A 27,538-nucleotide genomic window follows, 5' to 3' on the forward strand; every position below is an offset into this window, starting at 1 on the left:
TTTGGTGAGCCCCGACCCCTAGTTTGTGCCCCCTTCCATTGCCGCGTCCTTCCCCTCCTCTGCCCGCCTCCCTACCCGCCCCTGATTGGCTACCCAAGTCTAGTGCTGTTGAATCACCGACCCCGCAGCTCGACCTGCAGATCACTTCCATCCAAGCCAGGCAGATGAGTTTATGGGGTGGATAGACCCTCCTGGGCCTAATTTCGCCATTTTGTTTGTTTTGGTGAGCCCCTACCCCTACTTAGTGCCCCCTCCCTACACGCTACCCGGCCCTGATTGGCTGCCCAAGTCTAGTGCTGGTGAATCCCAGACCCCGCAGCTCGACCTGCAGGCCACTTCCATCCGGGCCAGACAGGTGAGTTTGCAGGGTGGATAGACCTTCCTGGGCCTAATTTTGCCATTTTGTTTGTTTTGGTGAGTCCCGATCCCTAGTTCGTGCCCCCTTCCATTGCCGCGTCCTTCCCCTCCTCTGCCCGCCTCCCTCCCCGCCCCCGCCCCTGATTGGCTACCGAAGTCTAGTGCTGGTGAATCACCGACCCCACAGCTCGACCAGCAGGTCACTTCCATCCGGGCCAGGCAGGTGAGTTTATGGGGTGGATAGACCCTCCTGGGCCTAATTTCACCATTTTGTTTGTTTTGGTGAGCCCCGACCCCTAGTTTGTGCCCCCTTCCATTGCCGTGTCCTTCCCATCCTCTGCCAGCCTCCCTCACCGCCCCCTTGCCCTGATTGGCTGCCCAAGTCTAGTGCTGGTGAATCCCCGACCCTGCAGCTCGACCTGCAGATCACTTCCATCCAAGCCAGGCAGATGAGTTTGCGGGGTGGATAGACCCTCATTGGCCTAATTTCACCATTTTGTTTGTTTTGGTGAGCCCCTACCCCTATTTAGTGCCCCCTTCCATTGCCGCATCCTTCCCCTCCTATGCCCGCTCCCTGGCCCTGATTGGCTGCCCTAGTCTAGGGCTGGTGAATCCCCGACCTGCAGGCCACTTCCATCCGGGCTAGGCAGGTGAGTTTGCAGGGTGGATAGACCCCCCTGGCCCTAATTTCGCCATTTTTTTGTTTGTTTTGTTGAGCCCCAACCCCTAGTTTGTGCCCCCTTCCATTGCCGCGTCCTTCCCCTCCTCTGCCCGCCTCCGTCCCAGCCCACCGGCCCTGATTGGCTGCCCAAGTCTAGTGCTGGTGAATCCCTGACCACGCAGCTCGACCTGCAGATCACTTCCATCCAAACCAGGCAGATGAGTTTGCGGGGTGGATAGACCCATAGGGCCTAATTTCGCCATTTTGTTTGTTTTGGTGAGCCCCTCCACCTACTTAGTACCCCCTTCCATTGCCGCATCCTTCCCCTCCTATCCCCGCCCCCCGGCCCTGATTGGCTGCCCAAGTCTAGTGCTGGTGAATCCCAGACCACGCAGCTCGACCTGCAGGTCACTTCCATCCAGGCCAGGCAGGTGAGTTTGTGGGGTGGATAGACCCTACTGGGCCTAATTTCGCCATTTTTTATGTTTTGGTGAGCCCCGACCTCTAGTTTGTGCCCCCTTCCATTGCCGCGTCCTTCCCCTCCTCTGCCCGCCTCCCTCCCCGCCCACCGCCCCTGATTGGCTGCCCAAGTCTAGTGCTGGTGAATCCCCGACCCCGTAGCTCGACCTGCAGGCCACTTCCATCCGGGCCAGGCAGCTGAGTTTGCAGGGTGGATAGACCTTCCTGGGCTTAATTTCGCCATTTTGTTTGTTTTGGTGAGCCCCGACCCCTAGTTTGTGCCCCCTTCCATTGCTGCGTCCTTCCCCTCCTCTGCCCGCCTCCCTCCCCGCCCCCCGCCCCTGATTGGCTGCCTAAGTCTAGTGCTGGTGAATCCCCGACCCCGCAGCTCGACCTGCAGACCACTTCCATCCAGGCCAGGCAGATGAGTTTGCGGGGTGGATAGACCCTCCTGGGCATCATTTCGACATTTTGTTTGTTTTGGTGAGCCCTGACCCCTAGTTTGTGCACCCATCCATAGCCTTGTCCTTCCCCTCCTCTGCCGCCTCCCTACCCACCCCCCGCCCTGATTGGCTGCCCAAGTCTAGTGCTGGTGAATCCCCGACCCCGCAGCTCGACCCGCTGGCCACTTCCATCCGGGCCAGGCAGCTGAGTTTGCGGGGTGGATAGACCTTCCTGGGCCTAATTTTGCCATTTTGTTTGTTTTGGTGAGCCCCGACCCCTTGTTTGTGCCCCCTTCCATTGCTGCGTCCTTCCCCTCCTCTGCCCGCCTCCCTCCCCGCCCCCCGCTCCTGATTGGCTACCCAAGTCTAGTGCTGGTAAATCACCGACCCCGCAGCTCAACTTGCAGGTCGCTTCCATCCGGGCCAGGCAGGTCAGTTTATGGGGTGGATAGACCCTCCTGGGCCTAATTTCACCATTTTGTTTGTTGTAGTGAGCCCCGACCCCTAGTTTGTGCCCCCTTCCATTGCCGCATCCTTCCCCTCCTCTGCCCGCCTCCCTCACCGCCCCTCGGCCCTGATTGGCTGCCCAAGTCTAGTGCTGGTGAATCCCCGACCCCGCAGCTCGACCTGCAGATCACTTCCATCCAAGCCAGGCAGGTGAGTTTGCAGGGTGGATAGACCTTCCTGGGCCTAATTTTGCCATTTTGTTTGTTTTGGTGTGCCCCGACCCCTAGTTTGTGCCCCCTTCCATTGCTGCGTCCTTCCCCTCCTCTGCCCGCCTCCCTCCCCGCCCCCCGCCCCTGATTGGCTACCCAAGTCTAGTGATGGTGAATCACCGACCCCGCAGCTCGACCGACAGGTCACTTTCATCCAGGCCAGGCAGGTGAGTTTGTGGGGTGGATAGACCCTACTGGGCCTAATTTCGCCATTTTTTACGTTTTGGTGAGCCCCGACCTCTAGTTTGTGCCCCCTTCCATTGCCGCGTCCTTCCCCTCCTCTGCCCGCCTCCCTCCCCGCCCACCGCCCCTGATTGGCTGCCCAAGTCTAGTGCTGGTGAATCCCCGACCCCGCAGCTCGACCTGCAGGCCACTTCCATCCGGGCCAGGCAGCTGATTTTGCAGGGTGGATAGACCTTCCTGGGCTTAATTTCGCCATTTTGTTTGTTTTGGTGAGCCCCGACCCCTAGTTTGTGCCCCCTTCCATTGCTGCGTCCTTCCCCTCCTCTGCCCGCCTCCCTCCCCGCCCCCCGCCCCTGATTGGCTGCCTAAGTCTAGTGCTGGTGAATCCCCGACCCCGCAGCTCGACCTGCAGACCACTTCCATCCAGGCCAGGCAGATGAGTTTGCGGGGTGGATAGACCCTCCTGGGCATCATTTCGACATTTTGTTTGTTTTGGTGAGCCCTGACCCCTAGTTTGTGCACCCATCCATAGCCTTGTCCTTCCCCTCCTCTGCCGCCTCCCTACCCACCCCCCGCCCTGATTGGCTGCCCAAGTCTAGTGCTGGTGAATCCCCGACCCCGCAGCTCGACCCGCTGGCCACTTCCATCCGGGCCAGGCAGCTGAGTTTGCGGGGTGGATAGACCTTCCTGGGCCTAATTTTGCCATTTTGTTTGTTTTGGTGAGCCCCGACCCCTTGTTTGTGCCCCCTTCCATTGCTGCGTCCTTCCCCTCCTCTGCCCGCCTCCCTCCCCGCCCCCCGCTCCTGATTGGCTACCCAAGTCTAGTGCTGGTAAATCACCGACCCCGCAGCTCAACTGGCAGGTCGCTTCCATCCGGGCCAGGCAGGTCAGTTTATGGGGTGGATAGACCCTCCTGGGCCTAATTTCACCATTTTGTTTGTTGTAGTGAGCCCCGACCCCTAGTTTGTGCCCCCTTCCATTGCCGCATCCTTCCCCTCCTCTGCCCGCCTCCCTCACCGCCCCTCGGCCCTGATTGGCTGCCCAAGTCTAGTGCTGGTGAATCCCCGACCCCGCAGCTCGACCTGCAGATCACTTCCATCCAAGCCAGGCAGGTGAGTTTGCAGGGTGGATAGACCTTCCTGGGCCTAATTTTGCCATTTTGTTTGTTTTGGTGTGCCCCGACCCCTAGTTTGTGCCCCCTTCCATTGCTGCGTCCTTCCCCTCCTCTGCCCGCCTCCCTCCCCGCCCCCCGCCCCTGATTGGCTACCCAAGTCTAGTGATGGTGAATCACCGACCCCGCAGCTCGACCGACAGGTCACTTTCATCCAGGCCAGGCAGGTGAGTTTGTGGGGTGGATAGACCCTACTGGGCCTAATTTCGCCATTTTTTACGTTTTGGTGAGCCCCGACCTCTAGTTTGTGCCCCCTTCCATTGCCGCGTCCTTCCCCTCCTCTGCCCGCCTCCCTCCCCGCCCACCGCCCCTGATTGGCTGCCCAAGTCTAGTGCTGGTGAATCCCCGACCCCGCAGCTCGACCTGCAGGCCACTTCCATCCGGGCCAGGCAGCTGAGTTTGCAGGGTGGATAGACCTTCCTGGGCTTAATTTCGCCATTTTGTTTGTTTTGGTGAGCCCCGACCCCTAGTTTGTGCCCCCTTCCATTGCTGCGTCCTTCCCCTCCTCTGCCCGCCTCCCTCCCCGCCCCCCGCCCCTGATTGGCTGCCTAAGTCTAGTGCTGGTGAATCCCCGACCCCGCAGCTCGACCTGCAGACCACTTCCATCCAGGCCAGGCAGATGAGTTTGCGGGGTGGATAGACCCTCCTGGGCATCATTTCGACATTTTGTTTGTTTTGGTGAGCCCTGACCCCTAGTTTGTGCACCCATCCATAGCCTTGTCCTTCCCCTCCTCTGCCGCCTCCCTACCCACCCCCCGCCCTGATTGGCTGCCCAAGTCTAGTGCTGGTGAATCCCCGACCCCGCAGCTCGACCCGCTGGCCACTTCCATCCGGGCCAGGCAGCTGAGTTTGCGGGGTGGATAGACCTTCCTGGGCCTAATTTTGCCATTTTGTTTGTTTTGGTGAGCCCCGACCCCTTGTTTGTGCCCCCTTCCATTGCTGCGTCCTTCCCCTCCTCTGCCCGCCTCCCTCCCCGCCCCCCGCTCCTGATTGGCTACCCAAGTCTAGTGCTGGTAAATCACCGACCCCGCAGCTCAACTGGCAGGTCGCTTCCATCCGGGCCAGGCAGGTCAGTTTATGGGGTGGATAGACCCTCCTGGGCCTAATTTCACCATTTTGTTTGTTGTAGTGAGCCCCGACCCCTAGTTTGTGCCCCCTTCCATTGCCGCATCCTTCCCCTCCTCTGCCCGCCTCCCTCACCGCCCCTCGGCCCTGATTGGCTGCCCAAGTCTAGTGCTGGTGAATCCCCGACCCCGCAGCTCGACCTGCAGATCACTTCCATCCAAGCCAGGCAGGTGAGTTTGCAGGGTGGATAGACCTTCCTGGGCCTAATTTTGCCATTTTGTTTGTTTTGGTGTGCCCCGACCCCTAGTTTGTGCCCCCTTCCATTGCTGCGTCCTTCCCCTCCTCTGCCCGCCTCCCTCCCCGCCCCCCGCCCCTGATTGGCTACCCAAGTCTAGTGATGGTGAATCACCGACCCCGCAGCTCGACCGACAGGTCACTTTCATCCAGGCCAGGCAGGTGAGTTTGTGGGGTGGATAGACCCTACTGGGCCTAATTTCGCCATTTTTTACGTTTTGGTGAGCCCCGACCTCTAGTTTGTGCCCCCTTCCATTGCCGCGTCCTTCCCCTCCTCTGCCCGCCTCCCTCCCCGCCCACCGCCCCTGATTGGCTGCCCAAGTCTAGTGCTGGTGAATCCCCGACCCCGCAGCTCGACCTGCAGGCCACTTCCATCCGGGCCAGGCAGCTGAGTTTGCAGGGTGGATAGACCTTCCTGGGCTTAATTTCGCCATTTTGTTTGTTTTGGTGAGCCCCGACCCCTAGTTTGTGCCCCCTTCCATTGCTGCGTCCTTCCCCTCCTCTGCCCGCCTCCCTCCCCGCCCCCCGCCCCTGATTGGCTGCCTAAGTCTAGTGCTGGTGAATCCCCGACCCCGCAGCTCGACCTGCAGACCACTTCCATCCAGGCCAGGCAGATGAGTTTGCGGGGTGGATAGACCCTCCTGGGCATCATTTCGACATTTTGTTTGTTTTGGTGAGCCCTGACCCCTAGTTTGTGCACCCATCCATAGCCTTGTCCTTCCCCTCCTCTGCCGCCTCCCTACCCACCCCCCGCCCTGATTGGCTGCCCAAGTCTAGTGCTGGTGAATCCCCGACCCCGCAGCTCGACCCGCTGGCCACTTCCATCCGGGCCAGGCAGCTGAGTTTGCGGGGTGGATAGACCTTCCTGGGCCTAATTTTGCCATTTTGTTTGTTTTGGTGAGCCCCGACCCCTTGTTTGTGCCCCCTTCCATTGCTGCGTCCTTCCCCTCCTCTGCCCGCCTCCCTCCCCGCCCCCCGCTCCTGATTGGCTACCCAAGTCTAGTGCTGGTAAATCACCGACCCCGCAGCTCAACTGGCAGGTCGCTTCCATCCGGGCCAGGCAGGTCAGTTTATGGGGTGGATAGACCCTCCTGGGCCTAATTTCACCATTTTGTTTGTTGTAGTGAGCCCCGACCCCTAGTTTGTGCCCCCTTCCATTGCCGCATCCTTCCCCTCCTCTGCCCGCCTCCCTCACCGCCCCTCGGCCCTGATTGGCTGCCCAAGTCTAGTGCTGGTGAATCCCCGACCCCGCAGCTCGACCTGCAGATCACTTCCATCCAAGCCAGGCAGGTGAGTTTGCAGGGTGGATAGACCTTCCTGGGCCTAATTTTGCCATTTTGTTTGTTTTGGTGTGCCCCGACCCCTAGTTTGTGCCCCCTTCCATTGCTGCGTCCTTCCCCTCCTCTGCCCGCCTCCCTCCCCGCCCCCCGCCCCTGATTGGCTACCCAAGTCTAGTGATGGTGAATCACCGACCCCGCAGCTCGACCGACAGGTCACTTTCATCCGGGCCAGGCAGGTGAGTTTATGGGGTGGATAGACCCTCCTGGGCCTAATTTCACCATTTTGTTTGTTTTGGTGAGCCCCGACGCCTAGTTTGTGCCCCCTTCCATTGCCGCGTCCTCTTCCCCTCCTCTGCCCGCCTCCCTCCCCACCCCCGGCCCTGATTGGCTGCCCAATTCTAGTGCTGGTGAATCGCCGACCCCGCAGTTCGAACTGCAGATCACTTCCATCCAAGCCAGGCAGATGAGTTTGCGGGGTGGATAGACCTTCCTGGGCCGAATTTCACCATTTTTTTTGTTTTGGTGAGCCCCGACCCCTAGTTTGTGCCCCCTTCGATTGCCTCATCCTTCCCCTCCTATGCCCGCCCCCTGGCCCTGATTGGCTGCCCAAGTCTGGTGCTGGTGAATCCCAGACCCCGCAGCTCGACCGGCAGGTCACTTCCATCCAGGCCAGGCAGGTGAGTTTGTGGGGTGGATAGACCCTCCTGGGCCTAATTTCGCCATTTTGTATGTTTTGGTGAGCCCCGACCTCTAGATTGTGCACCCTTCCATTGCCGCGTCCTTCCCCTCCTCTGCCTGCCTCCCTACCTGCTCCCCCGGCCCTGATTGGCTTCCCAAGTCTAGTGCTGGTGAATCCCAGACCCCACAGCTCGACCTGCAGGCCACTTCCATCCGGGCCAGGCAGGTGAGTTTGCAGGGTGGATAGAACTTCCTGGGCCTAATTTCGCCATTTTGTTTGTTTTGGTGAGCCCCGACCCCTAGTTTGTGCCCCCTTCCATTGCCGTGTCCTTCCCCTCCTCTGCCAGCTTCCTTCCCCGCCCCCCGCCCCCCACCCCTGATTGGCTACCCAAGTCTAGTGCTGGTGAATCACCGACCCCGCAGCTCGACCAGCAGGTCACTTCCATCCCGGCCAGGCAGGTGAGTTTATGGGGTGGATAGACCCTCCTGGGACTAATTTCACCATTTTGTTTGTTTTGGTGAGCCCCAACCCCTAGTTTGTGCCCCCCTTCCATTGCCGCGTCCTTCCCCTGCTCTGCCCGCCTCCCTCCCCGCCCCCTGGCCCTGATTGGCTGCCCAAGTCTAGTGCTGGTGAATCCCCGACCCTGCAGCTCGACCTGCAGGCCACTTCCATCCATGCCAGGCAGATGAGTTTGCGGGGCGGATAGACCCTCCTAGGCATCATTTCGACATGTTGTTTGTTTTGGTGAGCCCCTACCCCTACTTAGTGCCCCCTTCCATTGTCGCATCCTTCCCCTTCTATGCCCGCCCCCTGGCCCTGATTGGCTACCCAAGTCTAGTGCTGGTGAATCACAGACCCCGCAGCTCGACCAGCAGGTCACTTCCATCCAGGCCAGGCAGGTGAGTTTGTGGGGTGGATAGACCCTCCTAGGCATCATTTCGACATGTTGTTTGTTTTGGTGAGCCCTGACCCCTAGTTTGTGCACCCTTCCATAGCCTTGTCCTTCCCCTCCTCTGCCCGCCTCCCTACCCACTCCCCCAGTCCTTATTGGCTGCCCAAGTCTAGTGCTGGTGAATCCCCGACCCCGCAGCTCGACCCGCAGGCCACTTCCATCCGGGCCAGGCAGCTGAGTTTGCGGGGTGGATAGATCTTCCTGGGCCTAATTTCGCCATTTTGTTTGTTTTGGTGAGCCCCGACCCCTACTTTGTGCACCCTTCCATTGCTGCGTCCTTCCCCTCCTCTGCCCGCCTCCCTACCCACTCCCCTGGCCCTGATTGGCTGCCCAAGTCTAGTGCTGGTGAATCCCCGACCCCGCAGCTCGACCCGCAGGCCACTTCCATCCGGGCCAGGCAGCTGAGTTTGCGGGGTGGATAGATCTTCCTGGGCCTAATTTCGCCATTTTCTTTGTTTTGGTGAGCCCATACCCCTACTTAGTGCCCCCTTCCATTGCTGCATCCTTCCCCTCCTATGCCCGCCCCCTGGCCCTGATTGGCTGCCCAAGTCTAGTGCTGGTGAATCCCAGACCCCGCAGCTCGACCGGCAGGTCACTTCCATCCATGCCAGGCAGGTTGGAGTTTGTGGGGTGGATAGACCCTCCTGGGCCTAATTTCGCCATTTTGTATGTTTTGGTGAGCCCCGACCTCTAGTTTGTGCACCCTTCCATTGCTGCGTCCTTCCTCTCCTCTGCCCGCCTCCCCCCCTGCCCCCCGGCCCTGATTGGCTGCCCAAGTCTAGTGCTGGTGAATCCCCGACCCTGCAGCTCGACCTGCAGACCACTTCCATCCAGGCCAGGCAGATGAGTTTTCCGGGTGGATAGACCCTCCTGGGCATAATTTCGACATTTTGTTTGTTTTCGTGAGCCCTGACCCCTAGTTTGTGCACCCTTCCATAGCCGTGTCCTTCCCCTCCTCTGCCCGCCTCCCTACCCACTCCCCCGGGCCCTGATTGGCTGCCCAAGTCTAGTGCTGGTGAATCCCCGACCCCGCAGCTCGACCCGCAGGCCACTTCCATCCGGGCCAGGCAGCTGAGTTTGCGGGGTGGATAGACCTTCCTGGGCCTAATTTTGCCATTTTGTTTGTTTTGGTGAGCCCCGACATCTAGTTTGTGCCCCCTTCCATTGCTGCGTCCTTCCTCTCCTCTGCCCGCCTCCCCCCCTGCCCCCCGGCCCTGATTGGCTGCCCAAGTCTAGTGCTGGTGAATCCCCGACCCTGCAGCTCGACCTGCAGGCCACTTCCATCCGGGCCAGGCAGGTGAGTTTGCAGGATGGATAGACCTTCCTGGGCCTAATTTTTGCCATTTTGTTTGTTTTGGTGAGCCCCGACCCCTAGTTTGTGCCCCCTTCCATTGCCGCGTCCTTCCCCTCCTCTGCCCGCCTCCCTACCCGCCCCTGATTGGCTACCCAAGTCTAGTGCTGTTGAATCACCGACCCCGCAGCTCGACCTGCAGATCACTTCCATCCAAGCCAGGCAGATGAGTTTATGGGGTGGATAGACCCTCCTGGGCCTAATTTCGCCATTTTGTTTGTTTTGGTGAGCCCCTACCCCTACTTAGTGCCCCCTTCCATTGCCGCATCCTTCCCCTCCTATGCCCGCCTCCCTACACGCTCCCCGGCCCTGATTGGCTGCCCAAGTCTAGTGCTGGTGAATCCCAGACCCCGCAGCTCGACCTGCAGGCCACTTCCATCCGGGCCAGACAGGTGAGTTTGCAGGGTGGATAGACCTTCCTGGGCCTAATTTTGCCATTTTGTTTGTTTTGGTGAGTCCCGACCCCTAGTTTGTGCCCCTTTCCATTGCCGCGTCCTTCCCCTCCTCTGCCGCCTCCCTCCCCGCCCCGCCCCTGATTGGCTACCGAAGTCTAGTGCTGGTGAATCACCGACCCCGCAGCTCGACCAGCAGGTCGCTTCCATCCGGGCCAGGCAGGTGAGTTTATGGGGTGGATAGACCCTCCTGGGCCTAATTTCACCATTTTGTTTGTTTTGGTGAGCCCCGACCCCTAGTTTGTGCCCCCTTCCATTGCTGTGTCCTTCCCATCCTCTGCCAGCCTCCCTCACCGCCCCCTGGCCCTTATTGGCTGCCCTAGTCTAGTGCTGGTGAATCCCCGACCCCGCAGCTCGACCTGCAGGCCACTTCCATCGGGCTAGGCAGGTGAGTTTGCAGGGTGGATAGACCCCCCTGGCCCTAATTTTGCCATTTTGTTTGTTTTGGTGAGCCCCGACCCCTAGTTTGTGCCCCCTTCCATTGCCACGTCCTTCCCCTCCTCTGCCCACCTCCCTCCCCGCCCCCCGGCCCTGATTGGCTGCCCAAGTCTAGTGCTGGTGAATCCCCGACCCTGCAGCTCGACCTGCAGATCACTTCCATCCAAGCCAGGCTGATGAGTTTGCGGGGTGGATAGACCCTCCTGGGCATAATTTCGCCATTTTGTATGTTTTAGTGAGCCCCTACCCCTACTTAGTGCCCCCTTCCATTGCTGCATCCTTCCCCTCCTATGCCCGCCCCCTGGCCCTGATTGGCTGCCCAAGTCTAGTGCTGGTGAATCCCAGACCCCGCAGCTCGACCGGCAGGTCACTTCCATCCATGCCAGGCAGGTGAGTTTGTGGGGTGGATAGACCCTCCTGGGCCTAATTTCGCCATTTTGTATGTTTTGGTGAGCCCCGACCTCTAGTTTGTGCCCCCTTCCATAGCTGCGTCCTTCCCCTCCTCTGCCCGCCTCCCTAACAGCTCCCCCGGCCCTGATTGGCTGCCCAAGTCTAGTGCTGGTGAATCCCCGACCCCGCAGCTCGGCCTGCAGACCACTTCTATCCAGGCCAGGCAGATGAGTTTGCGGGCTGGATAGACCCTCCTTGGCTTCATTTTGACATTTTGTTTGTTTTGGTGAGCCCTGACCCCTAGTTTGTGCACCCTTCCATAGCCTTGTCCTTCTCCTCCTCTGCCCGCCTCCCTACCCACTGCCCCGGCCCTGATTGGCTGCCCAAGTCTAGTGCTGGTGAATCCCCAACACCGCAGCTCGACCCGCAGGCCACTTCCATCCGGGACAGGCAGCTGAGTTTGCGGGGTGGATAGACCTTCCTGGGCCTAATTTCACCATTTTGTTTGTTTTGGTGAGCCCCGACCCCTACTTTGTGCCCCCTTCCATTGCTGTGTCCTTCCGCTCCTCTGCCTGCCTCCTCCCCCGCCCCCCGGCCCTGATTGGCTGCCCAAGTCTAGTGCTGGTGAATCCCCGACCCCGCAGCTCGACCTGCTGGCCACTTCCATCTGGGCCAGGCAGGTGAGTTTGCAGGGTGGATAGACCTTCCTTGGCCTAATTTTGCCATTTTGTTTGTTTTGGTGAGCCCCGACCCCTAGTTTGTGCCCCCTTCCATTGCTGCGTCCTTCCCCTCCTCTGCCCGCCTCCCTCCCCGCCCCCCGCCCCTGATTGGCTGCCTAAGTCTAGTGCTGGTGAATCCCCGACCCTGCAGCTCGACCTGCAGACCACTTCCATCCAGGCCAGGCAGATGAGTTTTCGGGGTGGATAGACCCTCCTGGGCATCATTTCAACATTTTGTTTGTTTTGGTGAGCCCTGACCCCTAGTTTGTGCACCCATCCATAGCCTTGTCCTTCCCCTCCTCTGCCCGCCTCCCTACCCACTCCCCCGGCCCTGATTGGCTGCCCAAGTCTAGTGCTGGTGAATCCCCGACCCCGCAGCTCGACCCGCTGGCCACTTCCATCCGGGCAAGGCAGCTGAGTTTGCGGGGTGGATAGACCTTCCTGGGCCTAATTTTTCCATTTTGTTTGTTTTGGTGAGCCCCGACCCCTTGTTTGTGCCCCCTTCCATTGCTGCGTCCTTCCCCTCCTCTGCCCGCCTCCCTCCCCGCCCCCCGCTCCTGATTGGCTACCCAAGTCTAGTGCTGGTGAATCACCGACCCCGCAGCTCAACTGGCAGGTCACTTCCATCCGGGCCAGGCAGGTCAGTTTATGGGGTGGATAGACCCTCCTGGGCCTAATTTCACCATTTTGTTTGTTGTAGTGAGCCCCGACCCCTAGTTTGTGCCCCCTTCCATTGCTGCGTCCTTCCCCTCCTCTGCCCGCCTCCCTCCCCGCCCCCCGCCCCTGATTGGCTGCCTAAGTCTAGTGCTGGTGAATCCCCGACCCTGCAGCTCGACCTGCAGACCACTTCCATCCAGGCCAGGCAGATGAGTTTTCGGGGTGTATAGACCCTCCTGGGCATCATTTCAACATTTTGTTTGTTTTGGTGAGCCCTGACCCCTAGTTTGTGCACCCATCCATAGCCTTGTCCTTCCCCTCCTCTGCCCGCCTCCCTACCCACTCCCCCGGCCCTGATTGGCTGCCCAAGTCTAGTGCTGGTGAATCCCCGACCCCGCAGCTCGACCTGCAGATCACTTCCATCCAAGCCAGGCAGGTGAGTTTGCAGGGTGGATAGACCTTCCTGGGCCTAATTTTGCCATTTTGTTTGTTTTGGTGTGCCCCGACCCCTATTTTGTGCCCCCTTCCATTGCTGCGTCCTTCCCCTCCTCTGCCCACCTCCCTCCCCGCCCCCCGCCCCTGATTGGCTACCCAAGTCTGGTGCTGGTGAATCACCGACCCCGCAGCTCGACCGACAGGTCACTTTCATCCGGGCCAGGCAGATGAGTTTATGGGGTGGATAGACCCTCCTGGGCCTAATTTCACCATTTTGTTTGTTTTGGTGAGCCCCGACGCCTAGTTTGTGCCCCCTTCCATTGCCGCGTCCTCTTCCCCTCCTCTGCCCGCCTCTCTCCCCACCCCCCGACCCTGATTGGCTGCCCAAGTCTAGTGTTGGTGAATCCCTGACCACGCAGCTCGACCTGCAGATCACTTCCATCCAAGCCAGGCAGATGAGTTTGCGGGGTGGATAGACCCTACTGGGCATACTTTCGCCATTTTGTTTGTTTTGGTGAGCCCCTACCCCTACTTAGTGCCCCCTTCCATTGCCGCATCCTTCCCCTCCTATGCCCGCCCCCTGGCCCTGATTGGCTGCCCAAGTCTGGTGCTGGTGAATCCCAGACCCCGCAGCTCGACCGGCAGGTCACTTCCATCCAGGCCAGGCAGGTGAGTTTGTGGGGTGGATAGACCCTCCTGGGCCTAATTTCGCCATTTTGTATGTTTTGGTGAGCCCAGACCTCTAGATTGTGCACCCTTCCATTGCTGTGTCCTTCCCCTCCTCTGCCCGCCTCCCTACCTGCTCCCCCAGCCCTGATTGGCTTCCCAAGTCTAGTGCTGGTGAATCCCAGACTCCACAGCTCGACCTGCAGGCCACTTCCATCCGGGCCAGGTAGGTGAGTTTGCAGGGTGGATAGACCTTCCTGGGCCTAATTTCGCCATTTTGTTTGTTTTGGTGAGCCCCGACCCCTAGTTTGTGCCCCCTTCCATTGCCGTGTCCTTCCCCTCCTCTGCCAGCTTCCTTCCCCGCACCCCGCCCCCCACCCCTGATTGGCTACCCAAGTCTAGTGCTGGTGAATCACCAACCCCGCAGCTCGGCCAGCAGGTCACTTCCATCCGGGCCAGGCAGGTGAGTTTATGGGGTGGATAGACCCTCCTGGGACTAATTTCACCATTTTGTTTGTTTTGGTGAGCCCCGACCCCTAGTTTGTGCCCCCCTTCCATTGCCGCGTCCTTCCCCTGCTCTGCCCTCCTGCCTCCCCGCCCCCTGGCCCTGATTGGCTGCCCAATTCTAGTGCTGGTGAATCCCCAACCCCGCAGCTCGACATGCAGATCACTTCCATCCAAGCCAGGCAGATGAGTTTGCGGGGTGAATAGACCCTCCTGGGCATAATTTCGCCATTTTGTTTGTTTTGGTGAGCCCCTACCCCTACTTAGTGCCCCCTTCCATTGCCGCATCCTTCCCCTCCTATGCCCGCCCCTTGCCCTGATTGGATACCCAAGTCTAGTGCTGGTGAATCACAGACCCCGCAGCTCGACCGGCAGGTCACTTCCATCCAGGCCAGGCAGGTGAGTTTGTGGGGTGGTAGACCCTCCTGGACCTAATTTCGCCATTTTGTATGTTTTGGTGAGCCCCGACCTCTAGTTTGAGCACCCTTCCATTGCCGCGTCCTTCCCCTCCTCTGCCCGCCTCCCTACCCGCTCCCCCGGCCCTGATTGGCTGCCCAAGTCTAGTGCTGGTGAATCCCCGACCCTGCAGCTCGACCTGCAGGCCACTTCCATCCATGCCAGGCAGATGAGTTTGCGGGGTGGATAGACCCTTCTGGGCATCATTTCGCCATTTTGTTTGTTTTGGTGAGCTCGACCCCTACTTTGTGCACCCTTCCATTGCTGCGTCCTTCCCCTCCTCTGCCCGCCTCCCTACCCACTCCCCTGGCCCTGATTGGCTGCCCAAGTCTAGTGCTGGTGAATCCCTGACCCCGCAGCTCGACCCGCAGGCTACTTCCATCCGGGCCAGGCAGCTGAGTTTGCAGGGTGGATAGATCTTCCTGGGCCTAATTTCACCATTTTCTTTGTTTTGGTGAGCCCCTCCCCCTACTTAGTGTCCCCTTCCATTGCTGCATCCTTCCCCTCCTATGCCCGCCCCCTGGCCCTGATTGGCTGCCCAAGTCTAGTGCTGGTGAATCCCAGACCCCGCAGCTCGACCGGCAGGTCACTTCCATCCATGCCAGGCAGGTTGGAGTTTGTGGGGTGGATAGACCCTCCTAGGCCTAATTTCGCCATTTTGTACTTTTTGGTGAGCCCCGACCTCTAGTTTGTGCACCCTTCCATTGCTGCGTCCTTCCCCTCCTCTGCCCGCCTCCCTACCCGCTCCCCCGGCCCTGATTGGCTGCCCAAGTCAAGTGATGGTGAATCCCCGACCCCGCAGCTCGACCTGCAGACCACTTCTTTCCAGGCCAGCCAGATGAGTTTGCGGGGTGGATAGACCCTCCTGGGCATCATTTCGACATTTTGTTTGTTTTGGTGAGCCCTGACCCCTAGTTTGTGCACCCTTCCATAGCCTTGTCCTTCCCCTCCTCTGCCCGCCTCCCTACCCACTCCCCCGGCCCTGATTGGCTGCAGAAGTCTAGTGCTGGTGAATCCCCGACCCCGCAGCTCGACCCTCAGGCCACTTCCATCCGGGCCAAGCAGCTGAGTTTGCGGGGTGGATAGACCTTCCTGGGCCTAATTTCACAATTTTGTTTGTTTTGGTGAGCCCCGACCCCTAGTTTGTGCCCCCTTCCATTGCTGCGTCTTTCCGCTCCTCTGCCTGCCTCCTCCCCCGCCCCCTGGCCCTGATTGGCTGCCCAAGTCTAGTGCTGGTGAATCCCCGACCCCGCAGCTCGACCTGCTGGCCACTTCCATCCGGGCCAGGAAGGTGAGTTTGCAGGTTGGATAGACCTTCCTGGGCCTAATTTTGCCATTGTTTTTGTTTTGGTGAGCCCTGACCCCTAGTTTGTGCCCCCTTCCATTGCCTCGTCCTTCCCCTCCTCTGCCCGCCTCCCTCCCCGCCCCCCGCCCCTGATTGGCTGCCCAAGTCTAGTGCTGGTGAATCCCCGACCCCGCACCTCGACCTGCAGACCACTTCCATCCAGGCCAGGCAGATGAGTTTGCGGGGTGGATAGACCCTCCTGGGCATCATTTCGACATTTTGTTTGTTTTGGTGAGCCCCGACCCCTAGTTTGTGCCCCCTTCCATTGCTGCGTCCTACCCCTCCTCTGCCCGCCTCCCTCCCCTCCCCCCGCCCCTGATTGGCTGCCCAAGTCTAGTGCTGGTGAATCCCTGACCACGCAGCTCGACCTGCAGATCACTTCCATCCAAGCCAGGCAGATGAGTTTGCGGGGTGGAAAGACCCTCCTGGGCATAATTTCGCCATTTTGTTTGTTTTGGTGAGCCCCTACCCCTACTTAGTGCCCCCTTCCATTGCTGCATCCTTCCCCTCCTATGCCCGCCCCCTGGCCCTGATTGGCTGCCCAAGTCTGGTGCTGGTGATTCCCAGACCCCGCAGCTCGACCGGCAGGTCACTTCCATCCAGGCCAGGCAGGTGAGTTTGTGGGGTGGATAGACCCTCCTGGGCCTAATTTCGCCATTTTGTATGTTTTGGTGAGCCCCGACCTTTAGATTGTGCACCCTTCCATTGCCGCGTCCTTCCCCTCCTCTGCCCGCCTCCCTACCTGCTTCCCCGGACCTGATTGGCTGCCCAAGTCTAGTGCTGGTGAATCCCAGACCCCACAGCTCGACCTGCAGGCCACTTCCATCCGGGCCAGGCAGGTGAGTTTGCAGGGTGGATAAACCTTCCTGGGCCTAATTTCGCCATTTTGTTTGTTTTGGTGAGCCCCGACCCCTAGTTTGTGCCCCCTTCCATTGCCGCATCCTTCCCCTCCTCTGCCAGCTTCCCTCCCCGCCCCCCGTGCCCCCACCCCTGATTGGCTACCCAAGTCTAGTGCTGGTGAATCACCGACCCCGCAGCTCGACCAGCAGGTCACTTCCATCCGGGCCAGGCAGGTGAGTTTATGGGGTGGATAGACCCTCCTGGGCCTAATTTCACCATTTTGTTTGTTTTGGTGAGCGCCGACCCCTAGTTTGTGCCCCCTTCCATTGCCGCGTCCTTCCCCTGCTCTGCCCGCCTCCCTCCCCGCCCCCCGGCCCTGATTGGCTGCCCAAGTCTAGTGCTGGTGAATCCCCGACCCGGCAGCTCGACATGCAGATCACTTCCATCCAAGCCAGGCAGAAGAGTTTGCGGGGTGGATAGACCCTCCTGGGCATAATTTCGCCATTTTGTTTGTTTTTTTGAGCCCCTACCCCTACTTAGTGCCCCCTTCCATTGCCGCATCCTTCCCCTCCTATGCCCGCCCCCTGGCCCTGATTGGCTGCCCAAGTCTAGTGCTGCTGAATCACAGACCCGGCAGCTCGACCGGCAGGTCACTTCCATCCAGGCCAGGCAGGTGAGTTTACGGGGTGGATAGACCCTCCTGGGCATCATTTCGACATGTTGTTTGTTTTGGTGAGCCCCGACCTCTAGTTTGTGCACCCTTCCATTGCCGCGTCCTTCCCCTCCTCTGCCGGCCTCCCTACCCGCTCCCCCGGCCCTGATTGGCTGCCCAAGTCTAGTGCTGGTGAATCCCCGACCCCGCAGCTCGACCCGCAGGCCACTTCCATCCGGGCCAGGCAGCTGAGTTTGCGGGGTGGATAGATCTTCCTGGGCCTAATTTTGCCATTTTGTTTGTTTTGGTGAGCCCCGACCCCTACTTTACGCACCCTCCATTGCTGCATCCTTCCTCTCCTCTGCCCGCCTCCTCCCCCGCCCCCCGGCCCTGATTGGCTGCCCAAGTCTAGTGCTGGTGAATCCCCGACCCCGCAGCTCGACCGGCAGGCCACTTCCATCCGGGCCAGGCAGGTGAGTTTGCAGGGTGGATAGACCTTCCTGGGCCTAATTTTGACATTTTGTTTGTTTTGGTGAGCCCCGACCCCTAGTTTGTGCCCCCTTCCATTGCCGCGTCCTTCCCCTCCTCTGCCCACCTCCCTCCCCGCCCCTGATTGGCTACCGAAGTCTAGTGCTGGTGAATCACCGACCCGCAGCTTGACCAGCAGGTCACTTCCATCCGGGCCAGGCAGGTGAGTTTATGGGGTGGATAGACCCTCTGGGCCTAATTTCACCATTTTGTTTGTTTTGGTGAGCCCCGACCCCTAGTTTGTGCCCCCTTCCATTGCCGCGTCCTTCCCCTCCTCTGCCCGCCTCCCTCCCCGCCCCCTGGCCCTGATTGGCTGCCCAAGTCTAGTGCTGGTGAATCCCCGACCCCGCAGCTCGACCTGCAGGCCACTTCCATCCGGGCTAGGCAGGTGAGTTTGCAGGGTGGATAGACCCTCCTGGCCCTAATTTCGCCATTTTGTTTGTTTTGTTGAGCCCCAACCCCTAGTTTGTGCCCCCTTCCATTGCCGCGTCCTTCCCCTCCTCTGCCCGCCTCCGTCCCCGCCCACCGACCCTGATTGGCTGCCCAAGTCTAGTGCTGGTGAATCCCTGACCACGCAGCTCGACCTGCAGATCACTTCCATCCAAGCCAGGCAGATGAGTTTGCGGGGTGGATAGACCTTCCTGGGCCTAATTTCGCCATTTTGTTTGTTTTGGTGAGCCCCTACCCCTACTTAGTGCCCCCTTCCATTGCCGCATCCTTCCCCTCCTATCCCCGCCCCCTGGCCCTGATTGGCTGCCCAAGTCTAGCGCTCGTGAATCCCAGACCCCGCAGCTCGACCTGCTGGCCACTTCCATCCGGGCCAGGCAGGTGAGTTTGCAGGGTGGATAGACCTTCGTGGGCCTAATTTTGCCATTTTGTTCGTTTTGGTGAGCCCCGACCCCTAGTTTGTGCCCCCTTCCATTGCCGCGTCCTTCCCCTCCTCTGCCCGCCTCCCTCCCCGCCCCCCGCCACTGATTGGCTGCCCAAGTTTAGTGCTGGTGAATCCCCGACCCCGCAGCTCGACCTGCAGACCACTTCCATCCAGGCCAGGCAGATGAGTTTGCGGGGTGGATAGACCCTCCTGGGCATCATTTCGACATTTTGTTTGTTTTGGTGAGCCCCTACCCCTAGTTTGTGCACCCTTCCATAGCCTTGTCCTTCCCCTCCTCTGCCCGCCTCCCTACCCACTCCCCCGGCCCTGATTGGCTGCACAAGTCTAGTGCTGCTGAATCCCCGACCCCGCAGCTCGACCCACAGGTCACTTCCATCCGGGCCAGGCAGCTGAGTTTGCGGGGTGGATAGACCTTCCTGGGCCTAATTTTGCCATTTTGTTTGTTTTGGTGAGCCCCAACCCCTAGTTTGTGCCCCCTTCCATTGCCGCGTCCTTCCCCTCCTCTGCCCGCCTCCCACCCCGCCCCCCGCCCCGATTGGCTACCCAAGTCTAGTGCTGGTGAATCACCGACCCCGCAGCTCAACCGGCATGTCACTTCCATCCGGGCCAGGCAGGTCAGTTTATGGGGTGGATAGACCGTCCTGGGCCTAATTTCACCATTTTGTTTGTTGTAGTGAGCCCCGACCCCTAGTTTGTGCCCCCTTGCATTGCCGCGTCCTTCCCCTCCTCTGCCCGCCTCCCTCCCCACCCCCCGGCCCTGATTGGCTGCCCAAGTCTAGTGCTGGTGAATCCCCGACCCCGCAGCTCGACCTGCAGATCACTTCCATCCAAGCCAGGCAGGTGAGTTTGCAGGGTGGATAGACCTTCCTGGGCCTAATTTTGCCATTTTGTTTGTTTTGGTGTGCCCCGACCCCTAGTTTGTGCCCCCTTCCATTGCCGCGTCCTTCCCCTCCTCTGCTCGCCTCCCTCCCCGCCCCCCGCCCCTGTTTGGCTACCCAAGTCTAGTGCTGGTGAATCACCGACCCCGCAGCTCGACCGGCAGGTCACTTCCATCCGGGCCAGGCAGGTGAGTTTATGGGGTGGATAGACCCTCCTGGGCCTAATTTCACCATTTTGTTTGTTTTGGTGAACCCCGACGCCTAGTTTGTTCCCCCTTCCATTGCCGCGTCCTCTTCCCCTCCTCTGCCCGCCTCCCTCCCCGCCCCTCGGCCCTGATTGGCTGCCCAAGTCTAGTGCTGGTGAATCCCTGACCACGCAGCTCGACCTGCAGATCACTTCCATCCAAGCCAGGCAGATGAGTTTGCGGGGTGGATAGACCCGCCTGGGCATAATTTCGCCATTTTATTTGTTTTGGTGAACCCCTACCCCTACTTAGTGCCCCCTTCCATTGCCGCATCCTTCCCCTCCTATGCCCGCCCCCTGGCCCTGATTGGCTGCCCAAGTCTGGTGCTGGTGAATCCCAGACCCCGCAGCTCGACCGGCAGGTCACTTCCATCCAGGCCAGGCAGGTGAGTTTGTTGGGTGGATAGACCTTCCTGGGCCTAATTTTGCCATTTTGTATGTTTTGGTGAGCCCCGACCTCTAGATTGTGCACCCTTCCATTGCCGCGTCCTTCCCCTCCTCTGCCCGCCATCCCTACCTGCTCCCACGGCCCTGATTGGCTGCCCAAGTCTAGTGCTGGTGAATCCCAGACCCCACAGCTCGACCTGCAGGCCACTTCCATCCGGGCCAGGCAGGTGAGTTTGCAGGGTGGATAGACCTTCCTGGGCCTAATTTCGCCGTTTTGTTTGTTTTGGTGAGCCCCGACCCCTAGTTTGTGCCCCCTTCCATTGCCGTGTCCTTCCCCTCCTCTGCCAGCTTCCTTCCCCGCCCCCCGCCCCCCCACCCCTGATTGGCTACCCAAGTCTAGTGCTGGTGAATCACCAACCCCGCAGCTCGGCCAGCAGGTCACTTCCATCCGGGCCAGGCAGGTGAGTTTATGGGGTGGATAGACCCTCCTGGGACTAATTTCACCATTTTGTTTGTTTTGGTGAGCCCCGACCCCTAGTTTGTGCCCCCCTTCCATTGCCGCGTCCTTCCCCTGCTCTGCCCTCCTCCCTCCCCGCCCCCTGGCCCTGATTGGCTGCCCAATTCTAGTGCTGGTGAATCCCCGACCCCGCAACTCGACATGCAGATCACTTCCATCCAAGCCAGGCAGATGAGTTTGCGGGGTGGATAGACCCTCCTGGGCATAATTTCGCCATTTTGTTTGTTTTGGTGAGCCCCTACCCCTACTTAGTGCACCCTTCCATTGCCGCGTCCTTCCCCTCCTCTGCCCGCCTCCCTACCCGCTCCCCACGCCCTGATTGGCTGCCCAAGTCTAGTGCTGGTGAATCCCCGACCCTGCAGCTCGACCTGCAGGCCACTTCCATCCATGCCAGGCAGATGAGTTTGCGGGGTGGATAGACCCTCCTGGGCATCATTTCGCCATTTTGTTTGTTTTGGTGAGCCCCGACCCCTACTTTGTGCACCCTTCCATTGCTGCGTCCTTCCCCTCCTCTGCCCGCCTCCCTACCCACTCCCCTGGCTCTGATTGGCTGCCCAAGTCTAGTGCTGGTGAATCCCCGACCCCGCAGCTCTACCCGCAGGCCACTTCCATCCGGGCCAGGCAGCTGAGTTTGCGGGGTGGATAGATCCTCCTGGGCCTAATTTCGCCATTTTCTTTGTTTTGGTGAGCCCCTACCCCTACTTAGTGCCCCCTTCCATTGCTGCATCCTTCCCCTCCTATGCCCGCCCCCTGGCCCTGATTGGCTGCCCAAGTCTAGTGCTGGTGAATCCCAGACCCCGCAGCTCGACCGGCAGGTCACTTCCATCCATGCCAGGCAGGTTGGAGTTTGTGGGGTGGATAGACCCTCCTGGGCCTAATTTCGCCATTTTGTATGTTTTGGTGAGCCCCGACCTCTAGTTTGTGCACCCTTCCATTGCTGCGTCCTTCCCCTCCTCTGCCCGCCTCCCTACCCGCTCCCCCGGCCCTGATTGGCTGCCCAAGTCTAGTGCTGGTGAATCCCCGACCCCGCAGCTCGACCTGCAGACCACATCTTTCCAGGCGAGCCAGATGAGTTTGCGGGGTGGATAGACCCTCCTGGGCATCATTTCGACATTTTGTTTGTTTTGGTGAGCCCTGACCCCTAGTTTGTGCACCCTTCCATAGCCTTGTCCTTCCCCTCCTCTGCCCGCCTCCCTACCCACTCCCCCGGCCCTGATTGGCTGCCCAAGTCTAGTGCTGGTGAATCCCCGACCCCGCAGCTCGACCCTCAGGCCACTTCCATCCGGGCCAGGCAGCTGAGTTTGCGGGGTGGATAGACCTTCCTGGGCCTAATTTCACAATTTTGTTTGTTTTGGTGAGCCCCGACCCCTAGTTTGTGCCCCCTTCCATTGCTGCGTCCTTCCGCTCCTCTGCCTGCCTCCTCCCCCGCCCCCTGGCCCTGATTGGCTGCCCAAGTCTAGTGCTGGTGAATCCCCGACCCCGCAGCTCGACCTGCTGGCCACTTCCATCCGGGCCAGGAAGGTGAGTTTGCAGGTTGGATAGACCTTCCTGGGCCTAATTTTGCCATTGTTTTTGTTTTGGTGAGCCCTGACCCCTAGTTTGTGCCCCCTTCCATTGCCGCGTCCTTCCCCTCCTCTGCCCGCCTCCCTTCCCGCCCCCCGCCCCTGATTGGCTGCCCAAGTCTAGTGCTGGTGAATCCCCGACCCCGCACCTCGACCTGCAGACCACTTCCATCCAGGCCATGCAGATGAGTTTGCGGGGTGGATAGACCCTCCTGGGCATCATTTCGACATTTTGTTTGTTTTGGTGAGCCCTGACCCCTAGTTTGTGCACCCTTCCATAGCCTTGTCCTTCCCCTCCTCTGCCCGCCTCCCTACCCACTCCCCCGGCCCTGATTGGCTGCCCAAGTCTAGTGCTGGTGAATCCCCGACCCCGCAGCTCTACCCGCAGGCCACTTCCATCCGGGCCAGGCAGCTGAGTTTGCGGGGTGGATAGACCTTCCTGGGCCTAATTTTGCCATTTTGTTTGTTTTGGTTAACCCCGACCCCTAGTTTGTGCCCCCTTCCATTGCCGCGTCCTTCCCCTCCTCTGCCTGCCTCCCTCCCCGCCCCCCACCCCTGATTGGCTACCCAAGTCTAGTGCTGGTGAATCACCGACCCCGCAGCTCGACCGGCAGGTCACTTCCATCCGGGCCAGGCAGATGAGTTTGCAGGGTGGATAGACCTTCCTGGGCCTACATTTGCCATTTTGTTTGTTTTGCTGGGCCCCGACCCCTAGTTTGTGCCCCCTTCCATTGCCGCGTCCTTCCCCTCCTCTGCCCGCCTCCCTCCCCGCCCCCCGCCCCTGATTGGCTACCCAAGTCTTGTGCTGGTGAATCACCGACCCCGCAGCTCGACCGGCAGGTCACTTCCATCCGGGCCAGGCAGGTCTGTTTATGGGGTGGATAGACCCTCCTGGGCCTAATTTCACCATTTTGTTTGTTGTAGTGAGCCCCGACCCCTAGTTTGTGCCCCCTTCCATTGCCGCGTCCTTCCCCTCCTCTGCCCGCCTCCCTCCCCGCCCCCGACCCTAATTGGCTGCCCAAGTCTAGTGCTGGTGAATCCCTGACCACGCAGCTCGACCTGCAGATCACTTCCATCCAAGCCAGGCAGATGAGTTTGCGGGGTGGATAGACCCTCCTGGGCCTAATTTCGCCATTTTGTATGTTTTGGTGAGCCCCTACCCCTACTTAGTGCCCCCTTCCATTGCCGCATCCTTCCCCTCCTATGCCCGCCCCAGGCCCTAATTGGCTACCCAAGTCTAGTGCTGGTGAATCCCAGACCCCGCAGCTCAACCGGCAGGTCACTTCCATCCAGGCCAGGCAGGTGAGTTTGCGGGGTGCATAGACCCTCCTGGGCCTAATTTCGCCATTTTGTTTGTTTTGGTGAGCCCTTACCCCTACTTAGTGCCCCCTTCCATTGCCGCATCCTTCCCCTCCTATGCTGCCCCGGCCCTGATTGGCTGCCCAAGTCTAGTGCTGGTGAATCCCAGACCCCGCAGCTCAACCGGCAGGTCACTTCCATCCAGGCCAGGCAGGTGAGTTTGCGGGGTGAATAGACCCTCCTGGGCCTAATTTCGCCATTTTGTTTGTTTTGGTGAGCCCTTACCCCTACTTAGTGCCCCCTTCCATTGCCGCATCCTTCCCCTCCTATGCCCGCCCCCCTGGCCCTGATTGGCTGCCCAAGTCTAGTGCTGGTGAATCCCAGACCCCGCAGCTCGACCGGCAGGTCACTTCAATCCAGGCCAAGCAGGTGAGTTTGTGGGGTGGATAGACCCTCCTGGGCCTAATTTCGCCATTTTGTATGTTTTGGTGAGCCCCGACCTCTAGTTTGTGCAACCTTCCATTGCCGCGTCCTTCGCCTCCTCTGCCCGCCTCCCTACCCGCTCCCCAGCCCTGATTGGCCTCCCAAGTCTAGTGCTGGTGAATCCCAGACCCCGCAGCTCGACCTGCAGGCCACTTCCATCCGGGCCAGGCAGCTGAGTTTGCAGGGTGGATAGACCTTCCTGGGCCTAATTTTGCCATTTTGTTTGTTTTGGCGAGCCCCGACCCCTAGTTTGTGCCCCCTTCCATTGCCGCGTCCTTCCCCTCCTCTGCCCGCCTCCCTCCCCGCCCCCGCCCATGATTGGCTGCCCAAGTCTAGTGCTGGTGAATCCCTGACCATGCAGCTCGACCGGCAGGTCACTTCCATCCAGGCCAGGCAGATGAGTTTGCGGGGTGGATAGACCCTCCTGGGCCTAATTTCGCCATTTTGTTTGTTTTGGTGAGCCCTTACCCCTACTTAGTGCCCCCTTCCATTGCTGCCGCATCCTTCCCCTCCTATGCCCGCCCCCCGGCCCAGCTTGGCTGCCCAAGTCTAGTGCTGGTGAATCCCAGACCCCGCAGCTCAACCAGCAGGTCACTTCCATCCAGGCCAGGCAGGTGAGTTTGCGGGGTGGATAGACCCTCCTGGGCCTAATTTCGCCATTTTGTTTGTTTTGGTGAGCCCTTACCCCTACTTAGTGCCCCCTTCCATTGCCGCATCCTTCCCCTCCTATGCCCGCCCCCCGGCCCTGATTGGCTACCCAAGTCTAGTGCTGGTGAATCCCAGACCCCGCAGCTCGACCGGCAAGTCACTTCCATCCAGGCCAAGCAGGTGAGTTTGTGGGGTGGATAGACGCTCCTGGGCCTAATTTCGCCATTTTGTATGTTTTGATGAGCCCCGACCTCTGGTTTGTGCACCCTTCCATTGCCGCATCCTTCCCCTCCTCTGCCCGCCTCCCTACCCGCTCCCCGGCCCTGATTGGCTGCCCAAGTCTAGTGCTGGTGAATCACCGACCCCGCAGCTTGACCTGCAGGCCACTTCCATTCGGGCCAGGCAGCTGAGTTTGCACAGTGAATAGACCCTGCTGGGCATAATTTCGCCATTTTGTTTGTATTTGTGAGCCCCGACCACTAGTTTGTGCCCCCTTCTATGTCTGCGTCCTTCCCCTCCTCTGCCCGCATCCCTCCACGCCCACCGGCCCTGATTGGCTGCCCAAGTCTAGTGCTGGTAAATCCCTAACCCCGCAGCTCGACCTGCAGGCCACTTCCATCCGGGTCAGGCAGGTGAGTTTGCAGGGTGGATAGACCCTCCTGGGCCTAATTTCGCCATTTTGTTTGTTTTGGTGAGCCCCGACCCCTAGTTTGTGCACCCTTCCATTGCTGTGTCCTTCCCCTCCTCTGCCCCCCTCCCTCCCTGCCCCGTGGCCCTGGTTGGCTGCCCAAGTCTAGTGCTGGTGAATCCCCGACCCCGCAGCTCGACCTGCAGGCCACTTCCATCCGGGTCAGGCAGGTGAGTTTGCGGGGTGAATAGACCCTCCTGGGCCTAATTTCACCATTTTGTTTGTTTCGGCGAGCCCCGACCCCTAGTTTGTACCCCCTTCCATTGCTGCATCCTTCCCCTCCTCGGCCCGCCTCCCTCCCCACCCCCCAGCCCTGAATGGCTGCCCAAGTCTAGTACTGGTGAATCCCCGACCCCGCAGCTCGACCTGCAGGCCACTTCCATCCGGGCAGGCAGGTGAGTTTGCGGGGTGGATACACCCTCCTGGGCCTAATTTCACCATTTTTTTTGTTTTGGTGAGCCCTGGCGCCTAGTTTGCGCCCCCTTCCATTGCCGCATCCTTCCCCTCCTCTGACGCTTCCCTCCCCACCCCTTACTGGCCAGCAGACCTGTCTCTTAAATCACCCTCCCAGGGCAGCCCTCTGCCCGGCAGCCCTTTGGCTAAGGGCCCAAGGCAAAGGGCGGCTCCAACAGAGGTGGCGCCAGAGCGTTTCTGCATGTGTCCGCAGGGGAAGCCTGTGAAGCCAGCAGTGAACAGACACTAACAAAAACTGTAAGTGTGGCATGGGTGGGGTGCAGAGCAATTACTCTACTCCAGAAAGCCCCCGCCACTCTACCTTACCTTTCCATAACGTCGTCTTACACCATGCATACTTAGAGAGATTTGTGACCACCAGCCTAAATCTATCCATGGCTGGACCGTAAATAATACCTTGCATTACATACTAACACACTTGCCAATGTTACCTAGTGCCACACCTAGAGAGAGCAATGAAGAGTAGCCAGCGTCACATCTAGATAGAAATGTGAATGTCAGCATGTACCACACTTCTGAACTTTAGCCTCTGTCGCATCTAGATAGGATTATGAATGTTAACATCTCCGACACTTAGATGGAATTCTGAACTTAAGCCTGTGTTGCATCTAGATAGAAATGTCAATGTTAGCATGTAACACACTTAGATGGAATTCTGAACTTTAGCCTGTGTCGCATCTAGATAGAAATGTGAATGTTAGCATGTACCACACTTAGATGGAATTCTGAACCTCAGCCTCCGTCGCATCTAGATAGGATTATGAATGTTAACATCTGCCACACTTAGATGGAATTCTGAACTTTAGCCTGCGTTGCATCTAGATAGAAATGTAAATGTTAGCATGTACCACACTAAGATGGAATTCTGAACTTAAGCCTGCGTCGCATCTAGATAGAAATGTGAATGTTAGCATGTACCACGCTTAGATGGGATTCTGAACCTCAGCCTGCGTCGCATCTAGAGAGGATTATGAATGTTAACATCTGGCACACTTAAATGAAACCATGAACATCACCAAGTGCCACACTTAGAGGGAATTGTGAATGCAAGCAAGCATCACACCAAGACATAATTGCAAGGAGAGCAATGCCAATTAACCAATCCACTAACAATTTCACCCCTCTACATACACCTCTCAAACTCTAACCAAACACAACCACAAACCTATGAGCACAACAATCCACACAAACTTCACTACACTGCAACAACAACAAAAAAACACACATAGACTTGCACAACAGCACACGACGACTACCGAACGTAAAACACCCCAAGCCCAGCCAACGGACCCACCAGGCTGAGGCTGCCAATGGCACATCACTGCTCCCTTGCACTTTTCCAGCTTACTTCCACTAACTTCCCCCTCCTCCCTCTTGTTTTCCAGAGCCGCCAGAGCGCCAGGGGACCACTACGGTGGTGATAGTGCACGGAACAAATATCCTTCAACATAACATTATCATAACTTGGTGCATTGGGGCTTGACTGATGTCTGTATTAATAACAAAAACGGTATACTCTTTCCAGGGAGAAAGGGTGAAACAATGTATTAATAAACATAAATCTTTACTCTAACTCTGCATGCAAATTAAATAAAGTACTATTTGGCACACAGATCTCTTTAGAGAATGTTTATTACTGCTAACTTGGAGTCATTTAAACAAAAACACACAATTACAAACAGAGCTTAAACATAGTGTGACTGGCAATAAATCAGAACTCTGCAGGGCCAATCCGTGTCAGGAAAAAATGACATGTTCGACATGCACAGCGCA

The sequence above is a fragment of the Ambystoma mexicanum genome, chromosome 10 (genome assembly GCF_040938575.1).
Source record: "Ambystoma mexicanum isolate Mex_15411 chromosome 10, UKY_AmexF1_1, whole genome shotgun sequence".
Classification (NCBI taxonomy): Eukaryota; Metazoa; Chordata; class Amphibia; order Caudata; family Ambystomatidae; genus Ambystoma; species Ambystoma mexicanum.